This window comes from Erinaceus europaeus, chromosome 19 (assembly GCF_950295315.1).
Source record: "Erinaceus europaeus chromosome 19, mEriEur2.1, whole genome shotgun sequence".
Taxonomy (NCBI): Eukaryota; Metazoa; Chordata; class Mammalia; order Eulipotyphla; family Erinaceidae; genus Erinaceus; species Erinaceus europaeus.
Genome location: NC_080180.1, coordinates 24840133 through 24860709, shown reverse-complemented (window position 1 = coordinate 24860709; position 20577 = coordinate 24840133). Strand labels below are relative to the sequence as shown.

Here is a 20577-nt window from a genome sequence, read left to right as displayed (position 1 = left end):
CCAATTTTCACATAGTTTTATTTTGAAGGAGAGAAATGACAGAGTAGAGAGGCATCACAGTCCTGCCCCACTACCCATGCTGCTGCTGCTGCTGCGATCCTTGGTGCTTCCATGTGGTGCCAGGGCTGGAACCCAGAGCTTCACACACAGTAATGCATGTGCCCCACTGAGTCCCAGACTATCTGGGACTATCCCTAGTCCCAGACATTTATTTTTATTATCACTCAAGTATTCATATTTTATAATTTCAACCACAGCCTGAGCTTGAGAGTCAAGCAGGCTTGGATTTGAGCCCTGGCTTTCTTTTCTATGGCTGTGTGACCTTGGGCTTATCTCTCAGTGTGTCCACTGTCTCTTCTGCACAGTGAGCACAATGTGGGTTCTAGTTATGAACATATCACACCTCATTTACAGCAAGTGCTTGATAAATAGTGGATTTTATGGGCCAAGAACACTTGCTGTGTTAATTTTAGGTCTATTTGTGAATGGATGCTCAGAAGTCTAGAATCCCTAATGAAGGCCAAGGCACAAGAAATGAGAACAGAGCAAATGGATGAGTATTCAAATAGATGAAAGAACTTGTAGGGTCTCCTCTGGCCTTTACTTCTGCCCCTAAGGGCTCAAATCACCTGACTGGCACTGTGGTTACTTAAAGCTTAAAATGCCATTGACACACCAACTCTAGGTCTCTGGAATTGTGCAGATGGTAGCTGGACTCCAAGGTGATCTTGCTCCACCCTCCAAACAGGACATGAAGCAGGTAGGAAATCTCTGTGGAAGGTAGCCCTGTGGCCCCTAGTTCAGTCTAAGCCCACTACAGCTGCTCTGAAGACAGCGGCTGGCTGGGATCAGAGGTTGGGGAAGATGGGAAGCTTCACCAACATCTGAAGTCTTGGATTCCTTCCTCATGAATCTCAAGAATTTTTTCTTAACCTTAAAGTCCCAACAACACTTGTCATCTATGTAGCCATTTCCCATGATTAGAGGAAAATAAATGCATCTGCAAATTCTAAAAGGAGAGAGTGTTACCTTTAGACCTTTTGAGAAGCTTTTTGAGTCCCTGATATTCTCTCTCTCTCTCTCTCTCTCTCTCTTTCTCATTTTCAGACTTGATCTGGGGAGAGAATTACCTGATAATCTGTGAATCACAGAATAGTACAAGCAAAGTCAGGGGATCTATTCAAGCGCAGGTGTGCTCTGGAGTCAGTATCTATTCTCACCTGAATTTCTTCTCCTGAGCAACCGGGGCAAGAACTGTCTCCAACTCCCCTCTCAAGGTTGAGGAAAAGGCCTCATGAAATCACAAATATGTTAATCATTTGGAAGACCTGACATAACAGTAGAAAAAGCACTAAGTTTGGAGTCAAGATACCTTGCTTGACTGGCTGGTTGAATATTGGCTGGTTTATTGAATTTTCCAGTACTGTTCTGACCACTTTATAAGTGTTGACTCATTTAGCCTTGTGAACTAGGTGTTCTATAACAGCCTCCCTTACACAGGTGGGGAGACAAGTTAAGGGAGGTTAACTATGTGTCCAAGTTGCAGGCGATGTGAGTACGTGACAAAGCTGACATCAAACCCAAACAAGCAAAGTCCAGAATCTAGACATGCTCTTCTGCCTTCTGCTTGAGAAGCTGAAAGCCAACTTCTGCCATTTACTCCTCTGTCCCTCATTCATTCATTCATTCCACATGCATTTACTGAGTTCTTTGTTGTAGGACATAGAAGATACCATCACAGAGATGCATTTTGATCAGAGAGATGGGCCATGACAAGTTCTCAAGGGGGTGTCCACAAGGGCCGGTGCTATGACAGAAGAAAGCAGGTGTTTTAGTCCCTCCAGACACCCATAACAAAACACCACAGGCAGTTATAGCTCACAGTTCTCAAGGCTGGAAATGCAAGATAAGGGTGTCAGCATGGTTGGGGATTGTAGTGTGGACCCCTGGCAGAACGTAGGCTGCCAGTTTCCCACTGTTGAAATGAGAAATGCTCACAGGGCAGAAAGAGAACCAGTTAGCTCCCTGAGGTTCCCAGCAGAAGGACACTGATCACATCCAGGAGGGCTTCACCCCTATAGTTTATGTCTTCCCAAAGGCCCCACATCCTAACCTCAGCTCCTTGGGAGTTAGGACTCAATATCTAAATTAGGTTGGGGGGAGTGTATGATTTGTGATCAGTTGTGTGATCATTGAGCCTCTGCTCTCTGACCATGAAATGGACACCCTGGGGACTGCCTGGCCTGATCTAAAGGAGGTGGCTGAGTGTCTGTTAAGATCTTGTTACACACACACACACACACACACACACACACACACACACACACACACACAATGCTATTCCCTGGTATCTGTAGGAGTATTCTTGTGGTATTGGTTCATCCTCCCCTGTGTGCACCATTGCTGCATGGTCCTGCAGGCATCTATCAACACACTGTGGGTTTTGAGGACAGGAAGAGATCTCAGCTCAGAGGAGGAAGGTAACAAAGGGCTAATCATCCCTGGCAGTCATCATGACTTAATGGGCATGTCTGCATGGTGCTGAATTCATGCTTCTGTGTATAAGTTAGTGGGATCCCATCCACAGAAAAGGAGCACAGCCTCTGAGAGGAAGAACCTTGCCCATAACTACTCTCCAGTGAGTGAAAGAACCAGAAAGGAGTTTATATTTTCTTTCTCCTTATGGCTCCCAAAGCCACCATCTCTCACCTGGATATCTCTGAATAGTATTACCCACATTTACTCTGTCAGCAAGAATTTCATGAGACCCTGGACTGTGAATGAGCTAGAAATGCCTCTCCTTGCTGAAGAGCTATGAAGAAAGGAGACAGAAGGCCAGGTCCCCACTATGCATGACCTACAGGACTGTGGGAAGGACACTGGGGATGGCCCACAGCTCCCAGGCTGCAGGATGATGTAGTCTGATTTAGTTTTAGAAGAAGTAGTATCACTGCTTTGCCTTTTAAAACAGCAGTGGAGTTTGCTAACAAATACAATAGTGTTGGTTTTTTCTTTGTTTTTCCTCCTTTAGAAGAGAATGCAAAAGAAAAGGACAGGGAAGGGACAGGTAGACTGGAAGTAGAGAAAGTTATTCAGCAGGCAAATGACTTTTTCAGGTGCTTCCTTTTGGCCTGGCTTCAGCAGTTAGCACCTCTTATCACAGAGACAATGGTAACAGGCTGCAAATGAAAATAGCTATACAGATCTCCAGGCTCCACTGAGCTAGGGGTCGGATTTCTCCCACTTCTCTTCCCAGTCCAGGGAGAGAAGTGGCCCACTGCTATAGAGAGAAGGACACCTGCAGCTGTGTTCCTGAGTAGCTGGAGGAGCAATAGAGTGCATACATCACCATGCTCAAGGACCCATGTTCAAGTCCCCTATCCCTATCTTCATGAACAGTGGAGCAGTGCTGCAGGTGTCTCTGTGTCTTTTTCTTCTCTCTTCCCCCCCCCCTTTTTTCCTACTTTTTATTTTATAGGGCAGAGAAATATTAAGAGAGTAGGAGATAGAGCAGGGCTGATATAGATATATAGAGATAGAAAGATAGACACCTGCAGACCTCTTTCGCCATTTATAAAGCATCACCCCTGAAGGTGGGGACTAGGGGTTCAAACCCTAGGCCTTACACATGATAACACGGGCACTTAACAAAGTATACCACCACCAGGCTGCTCATTATCATACTCTCTATCTCCCTCTATCAAAAATAAAAATGAAAAATAAATAAATAGTCCCTGGGAGTAGTGGAGTCATAATATAGGCACTGAGCCTCAACAATAACATTAGTGGCAAAAGATAAATAAACAATTTTTTTAAAGTCCCTAAGGAAAGTCCCTTTAGCCACACCCACCCTGAGACATTCCCCAGAGACTTCCAGAACTGGATAGATTTGTATGTTTAGAGATATTGGGACAGGTCTGGAAGACAGAGGAGCTGCAATATTCATGCTAATGATATGTAAATGCAGCTGATTCCTGTTCCTTGACTTGTTTCTGCACAGCACACTGCAAAGAGGCAGAGAAAGAGAGAGAGAAGTCAGAGAGTAGCTCACTGTGTAGGCCATGTACATGACCCTAGGATTAAGCACCACAGTACCTCTGGAGCTATGGTGTCTCTCCCTTTCTCTCTGTCTCTCTATCTGAGTGAAAAAGTGGCCCAGGATCAGTTAAATCACACATTCATGCATGTGAGACCCCAGCTCCTGTAAAAAGAGAAAAGAAAATGAAAGTGCCCACCACCACCAACTGCCTGCCCATACCTCCTAGACACAAGTGACCCCTGAGTCTGACCTCAGACTCACACAGCTCTGAGTGCCAGAGTGGGGAGTTTTCAGGACAGGTGCTGTCCCCTAACCACCCCCACCTGTACAGATTGACCCCCTGGGTGCTATTATTTGCCACAATTGCTCATAAATGACAGCACCACCCAGCACTTGAACCCCTCCTGGCTCATAGCTTGCCCAGGGATTAGCTCCTCTTTGGAGAGCCCACAATAGCCCTCCAAGGCCTTTATGCCTCTGTTTGCAGCAAATATTGAAGCTCTCTCCTGAAACCCATTACAGGCCAGAAGGACAAAGGTTCCCCAGGCTGGGGACAGAGTCGGTGCCGGGATGTTCTGAGGCTGTGCCCGCACCTCACCTGCCGCCTCTTCTCCAGTTACAGTAGGGAAGCAGCAGGCAGGCAGAGGGAGGTGGAGCTGGGCATGGGGGTGGAGGGGAGACATGGAAGGATCTGGGTTGGGGAGCCCGGGATGGAGTGAGGGACACAATAGCACCAAATGCTTCTGGGCCACCAGGCCTTACTTAAGCACTGTCATTTGTGCCCAGGACACCCACTGCCACCCTCACCCCCAACCCCAGCTCCAGCCTCCTTGTCAGGCTTCCTGTGAGCCATCCCTCTGCCCTTGGTGGCTTGGACTTCATCATCCTCTCTGCTAAAAAGTGACCGGTTTCCCAAGTATCTGTGTCTCTGCTCAGCCCACATACCTGGAGTTCTAGGTGTGGGTTTCACTATTTGCCTCCCCTTCTCTAACTCCCAGAGAGTGGTTTGTTGCTGTGCTTTCAACTCCAAGAACGTGGCAGATGAAGACAGCAGCACCCAGATGACAGCACCCAGATGACATGTTCAGCACATGGGCACTAAATTTCTGCCTTTGAGTCCCTGGAATCCAGCTCCAGTGGCATTGTCAGGAAGAGTCCCAGGAGTCTCTTTGGTTTCTGTGAGGTGCCTCAGGTAGTGGAGAGCACTGGGCCAAGTGTCCATCAGGGACAGTGGGTGAGCCTAGGTACTGCCTTGGTACTGCCTCTGACAAATGAAGAAGAAAAGCATAAAAACAATGGAGCTAAAGAAGGTGAATTCACCATTTTTAAAACATTTTAAAATATTTTTTAAATTTATTTATAAACTGGGACTATTGATAAGACTATGGGATCAGAGGGGTACAATTTCACACAATTCCCATCACCAGAACTCCATATCCCATCCCCTCCACTGAAAGCTTTCCTATTCTTTATCCCTCTGGGAGCATGAATCCAGATCATTATGGGGTGCAGAAGGTGGAAGTTCTGGTTTCTGTAATTGCTTCCCCACTGAATATGGACATTGGCAGGTTGATCCATATTCCCAGTCTGTCCCTCTCTTTCCCTAGTGAGGCAGGACTATGAGGAGGTGGGGGCTCTAGGACATATTGGTGAGACTGTCTGCCCAGGGAAGTCAGGTTGACATCATGGTAGCATCTGAAACCTGGTGGCTGAAAAAGAGTTAAGATATAAAGCAGAACAAGTTGTTGACTAACCTTGAACCTAAAGGCAAGAATATTGCAGATGAAGATTTGGGGGGTCTCCATTTTGGAAAAAGCTAGTATGTCTGTTTTAGGTATATTCCAGAGGGCCCATGACTTTACTAGTTTTTTGCCCAATTATGACAACATCTCCCCAGATAATACCTTGGGTCCACCTACATGTTAGCTGTCAGACTCAGGCAAAAATTAGTAAAGCCTCGGGCCCCTTCAAATATACATAAAATCGACCTACTAGCTTTTTCCAAAGTCAACAACTTGTTCTACTTTATACCTTAACTCTTTTTCAGCCACCAGGTTTCAGATGCTAGTGATGTTAACATGACTTCCCCGGGCAGACAACCTCACCAATGTGTCCTAGAGCCCTACCTCCCCATAACACTGTCCCACTATGGAAAGAGAGGGACAGACTGGGAGTACGGATGAACCTGTCAACGCCCATCTTCAGCGAAGAAGCAATTACAGAAACCAGACCTTACACCTTCTGCTCCCCATAAGGATCCTGAGTCCATACTCCCAGAGGGATAATGAATAGGGAAGATATCAAGAGTGGGGATTAGATATGGTGCTCTGGGGGTGGACACTGTGTAGAAATGTACCCCTTATCCTATGGTGTTGTCAGTGTTTCCATTTTATAAATAAAAAATAAATAATTTTTTTAAAAAGGGAGGGAAAGCTGGATCAGGGAGGAGAGTAGCTCCCAAATATGGGGAAAGTATATAAATATTGTTAACTGTATATCCCATCGATTTGATCTGAGGTCCATATTCAGCACAGGAGCCTATGTAAGCTCTGCATCCCTGTAGGTCTGAGCTCGCATTCTGTGGTCATGGCAAAGAACATTCCAGGCTGCACTAATTTTAGGACCCATCTTCCTTGAGTGGTAGAGTATGTTGCCCAACTTCCCTTCAGAGAATAGAACAGTTCCTACCATTATTGATCCACACTGAGAGCAAGGTCCTGTAGGAGCCCACAAAGGGGTCCATTATGTTTTTACTGATGGAGATGACCAGTAGCAGTGGAGAGAGGGTCTAGGCCCATCCTGTCTGTGTGGGAATCCCAGGGCTCCCTGACTAGGGCCCCAGGTGAATTCACCATTTTTAATAGTTGAGTATTTCATTGTGTATATATACCACAACTTACTCAGTCACTCATCTGTTGTTAGACACCTGGGTTGCCTCCAGGTTTTGTCTATTAGAAATTGTGCTACTATGAACAAGATTTTTATACACAAATCTTTTTGGATGGGTATTTTTGGTTCCTTAGCATAATTCACCTTCTTTACCCAATCTTGGATGGAGCTTGAAATCATGTTAACTGAGATAAGTCAGAAATAAAAGGGTGAAGATGGGATGATCTCACTCATAGACAGAAGTTGATAAACAAGATCAGAAGGGAAAACACTAAGCAGAAATTGGACTGGAGTCGGTGTATTGCACCAAAGTAAAAGACTCTGGGGTGGAAAGGGGAAGGTTGAGGTTCTGGAACACGATGTCAGAGGAGGACCTGGTGGGGGTTGTATTGTGATGTGGAATTGTTGTGTTGTTATGCATGTACAAACTCTTGTATTTTACTGTCAACTGTAAACCATTAATTCCCCAATAAAGATTTTAAAAGAAGAAGGAGGAGGAGGATGAGGAGGAGGAGGAGAAGAAGAAGAAGAAAGAAGGAAAGAAAAAACAATGAAGTTAAAGAATAATGTTCTGGAAATAGCAAAGAACTGAAGCATAGGGTGGCATGGAAAGGAAATGGGCATAGAATGCTTTAGCTCTGGGTGAGGGAACCTCTTTATCAGAGAGAAAAGGCTCCTAGGGCAGGTGGAGAGTCTCCTGGAAGCCTCCCATCCCCACAGCATAAGTAAGTGGAGAAAACACGAGTTTCTGCCTCAGGTCTGAGGGAGAGCAGGCACCTCTGGGAGCAGGAAATGAGAAGGAAGGCAGCTGGGAGACCTTATCCCTGTTACTGAAGGACCCTGGTTAGATCAGCCTGGATCCCCATACTGGGGAGTTCTCTTTTTTATGCCACAACTTCCTTCTCTGTGAAACGGTAATAATCCCAGTGCTAACTCAGAGAGTTGCTATAAAGCCTAAGGGAAATATATAAAATATCTAGTGCTGCTCCCAGACAAAACAAGTACTCAGTCAAGACAATCTGTCCTTCCTGTCAAGTTTCTGTCCTCCCCCTCACCTGGGTTCGGGGAAGTACACATTATCCTCCCATTTCACAGAGGGAGAACCCAGAGAGGTTCCAGAACTTACTGGAAGTTATCCATGACTCAGGAACTGGGCTTGGACACCAGGCCTACGATACTATGGCTTTTACTCCCATTTCCTTGTGGGTTTGGACCTGATTCATCCTCTCATTGTCTTGTGTTGTTAAACCCAGGCCACCACACAGGGCAGACACAGATTTCTCCCATGTCCTGTGTCCCATAGCAGTGCTTGGGTGGCTGATGCACAGAGGGAACAGACAACAGTGTAGAAGCAGCCCTCCAGCCCTGCCAGGCCCCCAGAGAAGGCTGGACCCAGAGGTGTCTGGAATGTCCCTCTGTCCTGTCATGGGGACCAGTGGGGACCTGGGTGGCTCTGGAAGCCCTGAGGCTTAAGAGAGTAACTTGCAGTCTTGGCACAGCTGAGGGTGCAGACTTAGAGGACAGGCAGCTTGGTCTTAGGGAAGGAGGCCTCTGTGGAAATGTGGAAACTTGCAGAAAACCCAGCTGGCAGCTAATTTTCTAGATATTTCCCTGCAGAAGAAGTGGAGGCCGTTGGTGGAGGAACAGGACCAACCACAAGATTGAATAGCTCCTCAGGAAGGAGGGGATCTCCACAGGATTTTCCAAAAACTGAGACCCACTCCTACCAGATTTCCCAGAGCACCCTCACCTTACCACCCAACACCCCTCAGGGAGCCAGGCCTGCCCCTGCAAGGCTGTATAGGCAAAAGCCAGAGCTCTGCCAGTGTATGCACCTGGACTGGATTGTTCCACTAGAGGAAAGGCTTTCCAGGTAATAGGGACTCTGACCATGTCAGCTCATGAAGGCAGGCACCAGACACACAAAAAATGCTCATTCTTTTGAGGAGACACAGTGAACTATCTTTAGAAAACCCTGGAATAGAAGTTTTCATGGCCTTCTTCCTGGGCCCTGTTGGCACCTCACAAGTCCCTTCCTCCCATCTCACTTCAGGCATTTCTGAGGTTGTCTAATCTCTGATTCTTGGGTCAAGAATCAAACATAAGTCTCTCCAGGTTCTTGGAGGATGATAAGGTACCACCCACAATCTTTTCTGGAAAAAATGATCCTAAAAATATCTCTCACCACTTCCTTGGCTCTCCTCTTGGCCCATCTCCAAGCCCTTCCTCAGATTTCCTGCTTGGACTCAAACCTGAGCATTCTTGGCTGCTGTGCCAGGAGAGAGCCCTTGTGTGAAGAAGCCCAAGAGGCGGGGGCAACTGGGGACCAGGAGGTGAGAAAGCAATTTGCAGTTTCAAGGGCCTGCAGCCAGGGGCCTTCCTTCTTGTCCAGCCTGGCCTGTAGCTTCTATAGGGAAAGAGGTTTCACTAGTCCCATGGAGAGACAATCTTCCAGGTCCAGATGGTGGCACACCTAATTGAGCACACAAGTTAACAATGTGCAAGGATCTGGGTTCAAGCTTCCAGTCCCCACCTGCAGAGAGAAAGCTTTACAAATGGTGAAGCAGTACTGCAGGTGTCTCTCTGTCTCTTTTCTTATCACCCCCTTCCCTCTCAGTCTCTGGCTGTCTTTATCCAATAAATAAGTAAAGATAACTTTTTAAAAAAATTTAAGGAGAGATAATCTGTCCAGAAGAGAAAATCTGCCTGGTAGATAAAGAAGCTTGGTTGCTGGGACAGGGCAGGACAGAGAATGGCCCACCTCCACTCTGAGTGATCGGCCCCTCAGCAACCTTTAAGGCTGTCCACTTGTCCCTCTAGTCTCTGTCTCTCTGTCTTTTATTTCATATCTCCCTTGCCAAGCCTGACAACTCAGCTCAAGTCTCCTGAGTTGTTTGCCATCCCCAAGTCCCCCATCTAAAGGTGAGTAGCAAACTCTCCCTATATTGCCTTTCCATCCCAGTATTCTTGGGAACCCCATAACCCCTAGATTCATCAATGCCCCCACCCTCATTCTGCCCCCAGGGGAACTCTGGGAAGTTAAGGTACAGGGATCCTGGTATTCAGAACCTTGAAGGGCCTGGGTCTGTGCTAACTATGGGTTATGGTAGGGCAGCCTCCTGGCACTTCTGAACCCTGCTTTACTTTTTTTAATCTATCCTTTATTATTAGATCACTTTATTATGAAAATGATGAGTTGCAAGACTGTTATTACAGGGATACGGCTTCACATTTCCCCAAGGTGTCAGCATGCCTCACCCACCACTGAACCATTATCTTCTTCCACCATAGAGCCCTGGGTCCCCAGTCAGCCCCTCCTGTCTCCCCACTTTGTCTGCTGCAACAGCCCACAGATTATAAAGGTTCCGCCCTGTATTTATTTCTTAAATCCTCCCTGTGAGTGAGGTCATCCGGTATTCCCCCTCCTTCTGTGAGCCTGGGTTTCTTTCTCTGTGAATTGGGACCAATAATCCCCACTCCCCAAAACACTGTGGCACTGGAGTGAGATAACTTACATGGAGGAGCCCAGGGTGAAACCTTCACTCAGAATGTCCTCTGTGTCCCTACACCAGAGCCCTGCCCAAGGGAAATGACATTCCCTCTCCTCTCAGCTTCTTTGGTGCTCAGGGAGGTGACTTTCATATAGCTCATCTCCACCACTGTCTTTCTTCTGGGTAATGATGCTGCTCTCCAGGAAGGGAGTATGGAATCAGAGTGTAACCTGTCAGCCTCAGCTGGTCCAGCCACTCTCCTCAGTCTGCCTGCCTCAGTGCACACACACATGCACACATCTGCCCTACCAACCTCCTGAAGCCTACAGACTACCACTGCCATCCATTCCCCACTCATTACCCAACACAGACCCAGACTTGCTGAGAGCACATGCTAGGGCTCTTCTGCTTGAGCTCACCCTTAAACAATCAGCTCCTAAGTGGTTGGATGTCCTGAAAGACACTTCACACCAGTTACACCCCAAAGTCCTCTCTCTCTGGGCTCTGAAGCTAGCTGAGGACTGTAGAATCAGGTGATGACATAATAACCTAGCAGAGATCCAGGGTCAGGGGAGTTCCAGTTGGTGGCCTGCCAGTGCTCACCCTTCTTACCTGGGGATGCTGGTATGTGAGAAGCCTGGACTGCTATTCAGACCTTCGTATTCGCAAATGAGTGTACAAGGAGCTGGGACGCTTTAGAGTGATTTTTACTCTTCAGAGCACAGAGAAGGTTATACCAGGAAGAGGCCTTAGTCAACCATTTATTCCAACATCCCACTTCATTTTCTAGCTTAGGAAACAGAAATCATCTGCCCAAAGTGCCTCCACAGTAAAGAGTGGAACTGAGGTCTAGGTTTCCCAGCACCCTAACATTGCTGTGAACCCCACCACGAGGGAGAGCTGTGGAGTTGGGGGCTAGATGGTAGCTCACTGTAGAGAACATGCTTCTATGCATGAGGACCCATGTTCAAGCCCTCAAGCGGAAGCAGTGTGGGTAGTATGGCAAGCGTCTCTCTCTCTCTCTCTCTCTCTCTCTCTCTCTTATCCTCTATCCAAAAAAAAAAAAAATTTCAACCAGGAATGGTAGTGTCATGAAGGTACCAAACTAGTGATAACCCTGGTGGCAAAATTTTATAAAACACAGAGCCATGGAATTTACATAGTTCTCTATAGTTTTGTTTGCTTGCCTGTCAGGTGGAGATTAGTAAAACTTTAATTTTACTACTGTGGAAGGGGACACACAGGGGCTGTGGCACCTGCCCAAGGTCACACAGCTGCCACACCTGAAGCCTAGTCCCTGGGGAGTCAACCAAATAGAGACCTGAGCCCCTGAAGTTATATTGAGCTTGAGGAAAGGGCTACTTTGCCTCCCATGTGGGAGTGGTTAGGATGCTCACTTTATAAATTCTTGTCCTTGGGCTATACTGAGGGGACTATCTCAAAGTCACACAACTAGAGCCCATGAGAAATAGTGCTGGGGACCAGGCATCATGGAGGCGTTGGGCCATTGCCTCTCTCTGTAGCCCTCTTGCCTAGAAGAGTGACAAAAGAGGATGGCTTCTGGGATCCATTCTCTTACCCACTCATACAACAAGAGCATGGTGAGTGACCAGTGTGTGCCAGGCAGTGTGCCTTAGAGAACAGGACAGTACTGCAGAGCCAAAGGGGACTGGGTTCTTGTTGGAATCAGGGTACACTCTGACCCTCACCTCTAAGCCACTAATCTTTATTCCAGTCAGAATATATATATCAACAAGGAAGTGATCACTCCTGTGCTAGATGCTGTGAAAATACTGTGCAAAGACTCAAGGAGCCCAAGAAAGGGTTCCAGTCTAGGCTGGAGGTGACAGGAGAAAGTGGGGTGAGCTCAGAAGAACGTGTAGAGGTAAATCTGGCAAAAAGGGAACAAAGGGCACTGCAAAGGAGTGATGGGAGGAGATGGGAGGGACAAAAGCAAGGGAAATAACAGCACATATACACTATCTGTACATGCTTAGGAAAGATCAAGGAGGGTGTGTGCCCAGCTGCTTCTTCTTCTTCTAGCGTTTGCCTGCCCAGCTGCTAAGGCTGGTTATCTCTAGAAAATTAGATTATGGAGGTTTTTTCTTTCTTATCTCACATTACTATCTCTGCTTGAAAGTTTGACAATGAGCAAGAGTTACTTTCATAAGTAGAAAAAAATAATACACAAGGAAAGAGCAGTCTGTATATGATGAGGAGCAGAAAATTGGAGGGGTTGTGGAAGTGGAGGAGGAAATACAGGCAGCTGTCAAGACACCCAGACCTGGAGAAGGGTCTCTGACTCCCCCCAGGCTGCAACCTGGGGCTTCTATTAATTGGGTGAGAGCTTTCCTGAGGAGCCTCAGGACAGCCCAGGGGGACACCCATCATTCCAATCAGAGCTCCACAGAGCTAGGCAGATCTGGCGGCGGGGGGGGGGGGGGGGGGTGTCTAGCTTCCCCCAGATAAAGCCTCCCCTTTTAGGCTGGGCACTGTGCCAATGTGACTCCACTGGCAGAGACTGGTTTAACTCAGGTTAAAATAAGGGGTGAGGGTGTGTGTGTGTGTGTGTGTGTGTGTGTGTGTGTGTGTCTTCTGTGTCTCAGTTTCTTTTTCACAACCTCACTCCCTACCTGGACCTGAGTTAGACCAGCAGTGAAGGACAAAAGGTCTGAAACCCTTTGAACAAGGTCAGTTGCCAATGATAACAATAATAACATCTGATCTGACTGACCTTCCAAAGGAGTTTTCTATCGATGTCATTTTTTTTAACACCCTTAGTCTTGGTAGAATCTTCCTCTATTTGTCCTCTGTCAGAGAAGAAGGAAGTAACTTACAAGCTGTCACTCATGTGTGTCATTCAAACATAGACTTAAAATGTCTTATGTTTGCAGCAAGGCCATTCAGAGTGGCTGCAATTTGAGAGACACCAATAATGTCCTCAATAGAAAATTCTCACTCCTTCACTGGGCTGTGGGGCTTTATTCTGAAGCTGAGCACTGCTTATCTTCTCCTTTCTTCTCTTTTTCTCTCCCTACTAGGAACTCCCAGAGAAGTCAGGAAGGTTAAGCCTTGAGGACTTCATGTAGGGGTATAGTACAGAGCTCCTCCGTGGGGATCACCCACCAAGATGGCACCATCTATTCCTTTCCAGATCGTATTCTGGGAGAGCTCGGGAGTGCCAAGGAGTGGGGGCAACCCCAATGCCCATCCACAGACAACTGGATATGAAGCTATGGGAAGTGTATCCACTGGAATACTACTCTGCTATTTAAAAAGTGATGTTAATGGCTAGCAAAATATTGGGTTATCAGGAAACTCATGAACGTCTATGTATAAGTGAGTCATGATTGTGATACAGAACTTTGGTGGTGGTTGTGGTGTGGAAGAATAGATTGTAATCTAACAATCTTGTAACAAATGATTAATAACAAATTTTTAATGTAAAAAATGTGATTCATGACTTTTCAGACAACCCAAATAGCTTACTTAGTGCACTGCGCTGCCATGTGTGTGATTCAGTTTCAAGCCTTGCCCCCACTGCATTGAGGGAAGCTTTGGTGATGTAGTCTCTCTCCCCCTACCTCTGTTTTTATATATATATATCAACCCCTTTCCCTCTATCTTAAAAAAAATGATAATGTATCCTTTGGTACAAAACGGATAGAATTAGAAGTGATTATATCTAGTGAAGTAAGGAGGTGAGAGACAACTACTGGATGATTTTGCTTTTTGTGGAATATAGATAATTGAAATACATAAAAAAGAAAGGAAGAATTGGAGAGATAAAGAAAGAAGGAAAGAAGAAAGAAGTCAAACTGTCACTAAGACTTCGTGAGAACTATGGAAGTCATCTTGGGGCAGAGGAACCACAGAGCTTTGGTAGTGGGTGTGATGTGAAGCTATATCCCTATAATTATGTAATCTAATCACTAATTAGTAATCTAAAAAAATAAAAATAAGAGCCAGGTGGTGGCGTACCTGGTTGAGCGCACACATTACAGTGCACAAGGACCCAGGTTCAAGTCCCTGCTTCCCACCTGCAGGGGGAAGCTTCACAAGTGATGAAGCAGAGTTGCAGGTGTCTCTCTGTCTCTTTTCTTCTCTACCTCCCCCTCCCCTCTCAATTTTTCTATCTGATAATATAAATAAATAAACCATATAAAATAATAATAGTAAATAAATAAATTGCAAGATAAACATTGAGCAGATACTACGTAAATAAATGTATTTTTATATCAATGATAACACAAAAGTAAAAATTATATTATAGCTCCCAGTCTCCACTTTCAAGAAGGAAGCTTCATGAGTGGTAAAGAAGTGCTGCAGAGGCCTTTCTTACTGCTGGGGAAATGGTTCTATTGGTAGAGCACCAGGCTTGTATGCCTGGTGTTCCCAGTTTGATCATGAGCATGCATGTACCAGGGTGGTGCTCTAGCTTCTTTCTCTCACTCTATCTCTCTACCTCATGTGAAACACTCTCTCCCCCCACCCTCCTATGTAATAAACAAAGTAAATCTCTTAAGAAAATAGATAACCCAGATGGCAATAACAGGATAATTAATTAGTTCTCTATCCATCTGCAAATCTGAGTTTAAGACATTTTAAGCCAGGTGTTTGAAGGTGACTTACATGTATTATAAAACATCATTTAAAAAACCTAGTGATGTCAAAGAATTTTACTTTAGTTGGTGAAATTTTTATTTTTTTATTTTTTATTTGTTTATTTATTTTTATCAGAGCACAGCTCTGGCTTACGGTGGTGGTGTAGGGGATTGAACCTGGCTGGGACTTTGGAGCTTCAGGCATGAGAATCTCTTTGCATAACCATTATGCTGTCTACCCTCACCCTAGTGAAATATTTATTAACACACATAAAGTCATGCAGAACAAATCATTGTGTAAACAATAAGGACCTGCTAATAAAATGTGACTTTCAGTAAAAAAAAAAAAAAGGAGCAGAAAGGGGATGGATGGGGCACTAGTTGGAGTGCATCTGTTTCAGTTGGGAGGCCAGTGGGGAAAGGAGGCAGGGGGCCACACTTCTGGGTTACACACGCTCCCCACCAGACCTTCCCTAGACTCAGTGAACCTCAACATCTAGAGGCAAGGCCTCAACACATGTATACTTAGGTTTTCAGTCCTGCAGGTGGTTGCAAAGTATAGCCACATTGGAGAGAGTAAACTAGTGCAGATGAGGATGGGAGCTGGGTTAGGATGGCAGTTGGGGACCCCAAGTCCAAGAGGGCAGGACTGGAGAGAGAAGCTGATGACAGCAGTCTATGTTCATTCATGGTAACTTCCTGATGTGACCAGCCCACTAAGAAAGAGCCAGGCCTGTTGTGGAGGCAGACTCCCCTCAGCTCATTCAGTCTGCCTGGGAATGATTCTGTGGGGGTAGAAGGTGGTGGGGAGACAGTCCCTTAGCACCCTTCCCACAGCGAAAGTCCTGACACAAGGGCCAACTAGGACTTAACTTCTGGGTCCACAGAAGAGACTAAGAATGCTTTTCTGGGTCCCCACATTCCATTTCTCAGCAGTGTCACAATGCCTATGTCTCTCCACCGGGTACACACTGAAGACAAGGAGGCTCAGAGAACCCCAGATCAATGGGGAAATTCAGACATGTGGCTTTCACTCTGGGATTAGATAGGAGGGCTGGGATGAGAAGTACCTTCCTGTTACAAATAAAGAAGTGCCTCCCTATTACCAAACACTATGTATGGGGATGCCACATTCACACATGCTATTGAAGAAGCATGATTTGTCCAAGATCCTGCCTCTGGTTCCTTCAATATACCAAAACATTATGCATTGGTTAAAGAAGCTATGGCACATGTGCACAATGGAATAATGCATAGCTGTAAGAAGTGATGGCAGATTCTCCTTTGCTATGATAGGGATGGAACTAGAGGGAATCACATTGAATGAGATCAGCCAGAAGAAGGACAAATATCAGATGAGCTCACTCACTGGTTGGCTCAAAGGGACAAGGCAAAGAACAGTATAAGTCAATCCTCAATGGACTTCTGCCTGTTGCAGCAGATTTAAGGATCAGGATGGGGGGTTGGGGATTAGGGGGAGGTTGGAGAATTAAATCTCTATGAGGGGATTAGATGATGGTTTGGTTGAGGATGAAATGTCTGGATACCTCTCTTGGGAAAATGTGGAAATGTGACAATAGCTACCCTGTAAATCACCATTTCCTCAATGAAGTGATACTGGAGTTGGAAAAGCATCAACACAGACTTCATTCACCACAGTTATTTATTTGTTTATTTATTATAGTAACTCTGAGCTGCTTTGGACAATTCATTCTACCTCTCCTCAGTTTCTACCAGCACAGAATTTCTTTCACATCATTAAAGTTTATGGTTTTTTGAAAACATATTCTGAACCAGTACACTTCTTTTTCAAAAGTTTGATTTATTTTTATGAAAGAAACCAAAGCACTGGTCAACTCCAGCATAACCAGTGCTGGGGATGGAAACCAGGACCTCAGGCTTGCAAGTTCTGCACTCTCCCACTGAGCTGTTAAATGCTGATGGTGTTTGTGCTATCTCTGTGGGTTGAGGCCAAGAAGAAATCTATGGCACCTGTTCTCAGAAAGGCCACCTGGTGGGCCACAGGGCCACAGTCCTGGCCTCTATCCTTAGGGAGCCAGTCAGGGGAGCCTATTGGCCCCACTCAGAGATAAAAGTGGGAACAAGTCAACACAGGGAGAGGCAACAGCTTGGGGAGGAGGTCCAGTTACAGTGTAACCGGACTATCAGTTATCTAGTGTAAATGGCCAGCTATCAGATTCTCCTGCTTTGGGCTGGGGGGGGGGGTGAGGGGGAGAGGGTGTAAAGAAAGCAGAGCCCCAAGTGACTCAAGTGGGGGCAGCTGTGAAGGCAGTGCTCCGAAGGGCAACTCTTCAGCAGGAGGAATCCAGGGCTGTGAAGCCAAGCTACCCCCCCCCCCTTACAGATCTGGCCAGCCCAGCCCTGTGTACCTTCAGCCAGTCAAGGGCAAACAGAATGGGCGCACTGAGCATGCCCTTGCAAACACAGCTTCCTGGACTGAATGGAGATTAGATTTGGAGACAGGGGTTGTTGATGGTTGGGGAAAAAAGTGGGGGTGTGGGGGAGAGGAGAGTTGCAACAGGGTGGTCGAAAGGTACAAATTTTCAAATGTTTATACCTTTCAAAATGAATCCATTGCCGGCAAATAATTCACCACATAATGGCTGAGGTAAGGAAAAAGTTGTAAAGAAAACAAATCCTGAGAATTCTTGTCACAAGAAAAGCATTTACCTTCCTCTCTTTCTTTCAATCTTTCTTTGTTAATTAATATTTTATTTATTACTTATTGGATAGAGACATTAAGACTTCTTTTTTATTTTTTACTTATTAGGTAGAGACAGAGAAATTGAAATGGAAGAGGAAAGTGGGAGAAACGTTAGGGGAAGAGGACTCTGAAACCCAATTCCATCAGGACCCAGAAACAGAAGAGGAAAAAAGAAAATACATTTGGAAGTAGTAATAGGTATGGCTATGACGTAAAATGGAAAAGAAGACAGGACCATAGAAAAATGGGAGATAGATAGATAGATAGATAGATAGATATAGAAGTAATAGTCAACCCATATCTGTGACCTTGGGAGAATCCCTGCAGTTCCCAATGAAGGGAATGGGGGGCACAGAACTCTGATGGTGGGAATGGTATGTAATTGTATCCTTGTTATTTTTAAAATCACTAATAAAAATTTAACATAAAAAATAAAGGGAAGGGGGAGATCATGAAGGAAAGAGAGATACCTTCAGCACTGCTTCACTACTTCATCACTTGTGAAGCTTCCCCCCTCAGTTGTAAATCAGGGGCTTGAACCCATGTCCTTGCAAACTGTAACATGTATGCTCAACCAGGTAAGCCATCTCCTGGCCCTTTTTTTATTTTCTCTTTTCTTCTTGCTTTCCTTTGTACCATGCCCATATGAGTTGTTGGATATTAGCTGAGCCTGTTTTGCTCATCATGTCACAATATAACTCAGACCATCATGCTGTAGATTTAAACATAAACAGTGATGGTTGTCAACTATTTTGGAATGAGGCTGGTGGGTGGTGGGCTGACTTTATACAAAGCAGGCTCCTTCTTTCCTGGTGTGTCACTTCTTTTCACTGTGCTGCCAGGAAGAAATCTTCCCAGAGCACAAACTTCATGATTTCACGTGTCCAGATGAAGCTTTACAGAAGAAAAACAAGCCTGTAACAGGGGCCAGGCGGTAGCCCAGAGAGTTAAGCACACATAGCAGGAAGCACAAGGGCCGGCATAAGGATTCCAGTTTGAATCCCTGGCTCCCCACTTGCAGGGGGTCGCTTTACAAGCAATGAAGCAGGTCTGCAGGTGTCTACCTTTCTCTCCCCCTCTCTTTCTTCCCCTCCTCTCTCCATTTCTCTCTGTCTTATCCAACAATAACAACAATGGCAACCAAATGGGAAAAATGGCCTCCAGTAGCAGTGGGTTCCTGGTGTAGGCACAGAACCCCAGCGATAACACTGGAAGCAAAAAAAAAAAAAAAAAGATAAAGAAGAAGAAGAAGAAGGAAATCACAGCACTTGTTAAATGAGAAAGGTGGGGTTTACTGGGAAGGAGCATGAGGACACTTTCTGAAGCTATCATCAGGCTTAATGATCCTCAATAGGCATTTGCCAAAACTCATGTAAGACATTGAGACAGGAGCATTTTGTCCCATATGTAACCTACCTTACCTCAAAAGAAGTAATGGCCAAAATATTGTCAGCTATTGCCAATGGCAGGGTGTTGAACTGTTGACCTAGAGAGATGCTGATGTTTCACCTTACTTTGAAATGTGCCCATGTAAAACATAAGAGTGGTTGGTGGTTGGAAAGAGGAACAGATTGTTGAGGAGACAAGCAATAAAGCACATTTAACAAGACACTAATGGTGGATTCTAGGTAGTGGGTATATGGCATTTCTGGTAGACTTTTTTCAGATTTTCTGTTGGGGTTGAGGAGTTGGCTGGAGGCCTAGACCACTTGGGTTGGCAGATGCTGACTGAGTGAAGAGGGGTGGCATTCCTCACCATAACTCTTCTCAAGCTCCTGAGTTTTCCTATCAGGTAGACCTGATGGCCACTTTAGATACTGCTGGCCATTGGTCATAGAGTGCTGAGTTTCACTATTCCCTGTCTCGGAATCAGAGTCTTGCTCCTCTGATAATGTTCTTATTTTTATTAAGATTTATTTTATTGAAAACCAGGCAGTGGCACACCTGGTTAAGCCACATATTACAATGCACAAGGACCTGGGTTTGAGCTCCTGGCCCATACCATACAAATGGTGAAACAGTGCTACAGATGTCTCTCTCCCTTTCTGCCCCCCCACATTTCTCTCTGTCTCTACCCAATAATAAATAAACAAAAAATTAAAAATAAAGAAAAATATTTATTTTGTTTATTTATATGTCTGTTTATATTTTATCACTGCTCCAGACTGACTTTTCCAGATAAACAGAGACTGAAAGGGAGAGATAGACAGAGTGAGGGGAAATGATCACAGCACCAAACCTTTCTTCAGTGAAGTGGAGACTAGATTTGAACCTGGGCCACACATATGTCATGTCAAAGCAATACACCATCCAAATGAACTACTTTGACAACCCTATTTTTATTTATTTGTTTGTTTTTTATTCATTTATATCTCTAATTTCATGAGAGAGAAGAAGACAAAAAAGAGGAGGAGATAAAGAAGAAAGAGGGAAATGGAGAGGGAGAAGAGAAAATGAGATAGAGGCCACAGTATCAGCCCTGACGTGTGCAGCCCAATCCCTGAGGACTGAACCCAGGGCCACAGTGTGGAAGTGCTGAGGTGCCTCCCAGGTCCAGCAGATTGTCCTCTCACTGCTATATTCAAAATCCAGAATCCCCTTTCTCTCTCTCTCCCACATACTTCTGTAGGTGAGAGGCAGAGTTCAATATCATGCTTTCTCTAGAAGGTTCCACAGGAATCCCCTCATCCCAGGAAGTTCTTTGTACCCCACAAGTCCTACATGCTGCTTTTCTAAGGATACCCCCAGGGCCTGGATCCGTGGCTCTCCACACGTGGGTGTTCTCATGCTGGGTGTGCAGAGCTGTGTTTGTGTAACTGGTGGGGCATC

General features: G+C 45.5%; 1 long non-coding RNA gene across 2 annotated transcripts in view; it reads right to left on the bottom strand.

The window, feature by feature from the left end:
- The window catches only part of LOC132534618 (uncharacterized), a 42253-nt gene continuing 21676 nt past the window's right edge, over window positions 1-20577 (bottom strand). Inside the window, exons 3-4 of one of the 2 annotated variants that reach the window (XR_009546337.1) lie at window positions 4985-5303; window positions 1-1807 (exon numbers count right to left, since the gene is read on the bottom strand). This is a non-coding gene — a long non-coding RNA (uncharacterized LOC132534618). Of the gene's footprint in view, window positions 5304-20577 lie in introns of both variants that reach the window. The other variant, XR_009546336.1, reaches the window with a different exon arrangement.